This window comes from Nicotiana sylvestris, chromosome 7 (genome assembly GCF_000393655.2).
Source record: "Nicotiana sylvestris chromosome 7, ASM39365v2, whole genome shotgun sequence".
NCBI classification, from domain to species: Eukaryota; Viridiplantae; Streptophyta; class Magnoliopsida; order Solanales; family Solanaceae; genus Nicotiana; species Nicotiana sylvestris.
The window spans coordinates 33,492,163-33,495,254 of record NC_091063.1 but is presented as its reverse complement, the minus strand read 5'-3'; positions in this window follow the sequence as shown (position 1 = coordinate 33,495,254).

Genomic DNA, 3,092 nt, shown 5'->3' with positions numbered 1-3,092 from the left:
GTTTTGTACTGCTGCCCGCAGTAGGAATACAGTAATTCATAGAAATCTTGGTCGGCAGTCGGAAATGATAATTTACCTTCCACGTAAAACAGTTGTATTTGGGTTAAAAATACTAAAGTTGTCTATATGTACACATATTAGCATGCGTGAAATGCACATATATGAGGTTGTGACTGGATAGCAGCAATTGGAACAATATCGTTTTGTTCTGCTGCAAGCACCAGAGATGAATCAACCGCCGTTTGCTGACTGTATCTCATTAATCTTGGTCGGTTGTCTTTGACCCTGTACATGTATAAAGGCATTTCAATGGCAATAAAATGTGAGGTACATTTAAAATGACACAAAGAGGTTGTGACTGATAGGACCAAACCTATTGTTGTATGTAAAAGTAGACAAAAAAAATCAAAAAGAGATGAAAATATGATGTCAGCGCTTACATCGACATTCTTGTGATGTAAGCGCTTACCTCAGCATTCTTATGATGTAAACGCTTACATCGGCATTCTTATGATGTAAGTGCTTACCTCGGCAGGGCATTCAAATGCCTATAAATAGGGGTCTACATTTTCATTTATAGATCATCCCAAAACTTCTTCTTTCTCTCTTCAATTAATAAAGATCTATTCTTTGTGTGGCCGTGGAGTAGGCAAAAATTGCTGAACCACATAAATCTTGTCTTGTCTTGTCTTGTCTTGTGCAATTTATTGCTTTTCTCTCTTAAATATTCTTTTCTTTCTATTAGTTTGATACGCTTCCCAACAACTGGTATCAGAGCACAGACAGTGTAATTCTGGTAGAAAAGTACAGTATTGGTGCAGGTACTATTCACAAGAATAGTGCGACACTATTGATCATTGTTACTATTCACAAGCACTATTCATATAAATTGTTTTTGTGAAAAATAGCATCAGAAGAATGGAAGGTTAAGATTGACAAGTTCAATGGCAAAGATTTTGGATTCTGGAAAATGTAAAGAGAGGACTATTTGTACCAGAAAAAATTATACTTACCTCTGACCGAGGTGAAGCCGGAGACTATGTCCAAAGCGGATTGAGGTCTATTAGATCGCCAAGCTCTTGGTGTGATTCTTGACGCTAACACGAAATGTGGCGTTAACATCATTAACGAGAAGAACACTACAGGCCTGATGAAGGCGTTATCAAATATGTATGAGAAGCCATCTGCTTCAAATAAAGTCTATTTGATGCGTCGATTGTTCAACTTAAAAATGACAGAAGGTGGATCAGTCACAGAACATATCAATGAGTTTAATACAATATTAACTCAGTTGAGTTCTGTTAATATAACAATTGATGACGAAATCAGGGCGTTGATTCTACTATCATCTATACCGGAGAGTTGGTCTGCAACAGTAACTGCAGTTAGCAGTTCATCAAGAAGTACCAAACTCAAATTGAATGATATTAGAGACTTGGTTCTAAGCGAAGATATTCGCCGAAGAGAATCAAGTGATTCCACAGGATCTGCTTTTAGTACCGAAAGCAGGGGGAGAATCAACCAAAGTGGACAGAGTTATGGTCATGGCAGATCAAAGTCAAGGAGAAGAGGACAATCCAAAAATCGCAAGGACATTACTTGTTGGAATTGTGATAAAAAGGGTCACTACAGTAGCCAGTGTAGAGAACCAAAGAAGAAGAAGGAAGAAACTTTAGCAAATGTAATTGCTGAACAAGTCGGTGATGCACTAATTTGTTGTGCAGACAGTCCAGTCGAATCTTGGATTCTGGACTCAGGTGCATCCTTTCACTCTACATCATGCAAAGAATTATTGCATAATTATATTGCTGGAAAATTTGGGAAAGTTTATCTAGTAGACGGCGAACCTCTCGACATTGCCGGAAAAGGTGAAGTTCATATAAAGACTTCACAAGGCACGCTATGGAAATTGCAAAATGTACGACATGTTCCTGGCCTCAAGAAAAATCTGATATCTATGGGTCAGATTGACGATGAAGGATATACAACAACATTCGGCAACGGATCGTGGAAGATAACCAAAGGGAATTTGATTGTGGCACGATGCTTCAAAAGGGGAACACTGTATGCAACTGCAATAGAAAGAGATACTATAGCAACAGTTGATCATGGTCGTGATACAACATTGTGGCACCGGAGGCTCGGGCATATGAGTGAGAAGGGAATGAAGCTTTTGGCATCCAAAAAGAAGTTGTCAAACCTAAAACATGTTGAATTAGGTTTGTGCGAAGATTGCATTTACGGGAAACAAAAGAGAGTTAGTTTCTCAAAGGTGGGAAGGACGCCAAAAAAGAGAAGCTGGAACTAGTGCATACAGATGTGTAGGGACTAGCTCCTATAACTTCTCTAGGAGGCTCACGCTATTATGTCACCTTCATTGATGATTCCACAAGAAAGGTATGGGTTTATTTTCTGAAAAATAAATCTGATGTGCTTGTTACCTTTAAAAGATGGAAAGCTGAAGTTGAAAATCAGACAAGTCTAAAGTTAAAATGTCTGAAGTCTGACAATGGAGGAGAGTATGATAGCCAAGATTTCAAAGCATTTTGCTCGGAGAATGGTATCGGAATGATCAAGACAATTCCTGGAACACCGGAACAAAATGGTGTTGCTGAGAGGATGAACAAAACCCTGAATGAACGAGCCAGAAGTATGAGAATACATTCTGGATTGCCGAAGTATTTTTGGGCTGAGGCTGTTAACATGGCAGCTTACCTCATAAATAGGGGACCCTTTGTACCACTGAATTTTGAAATTCCCGATGAGGTATGGACAGGAAATAAGGTAACTCTCTCACATCTGAAATTTTTTGGTTGTGTTGCTTATGTGCATGTAAACTCTAATGATAGAGATAAGCTTAATCCTAAAGCCAAAAAATATTTCTTTATTGGCTATGGTGATGATAATTTTGGTTATTGATTTTGGGATGATCAGAATAGAAAGATCCTAAGACACATGAATGTCATATTTAATGAAAATGTGATGTACAAGGACAAGCTTGAAGTAGAACCAACCAACACCAGCAAACAGACAATGTCTGAAACAGTTGAGTTAGAAGAAATCTCAGAAAATAAAGTGGCTAGAGGGATTAC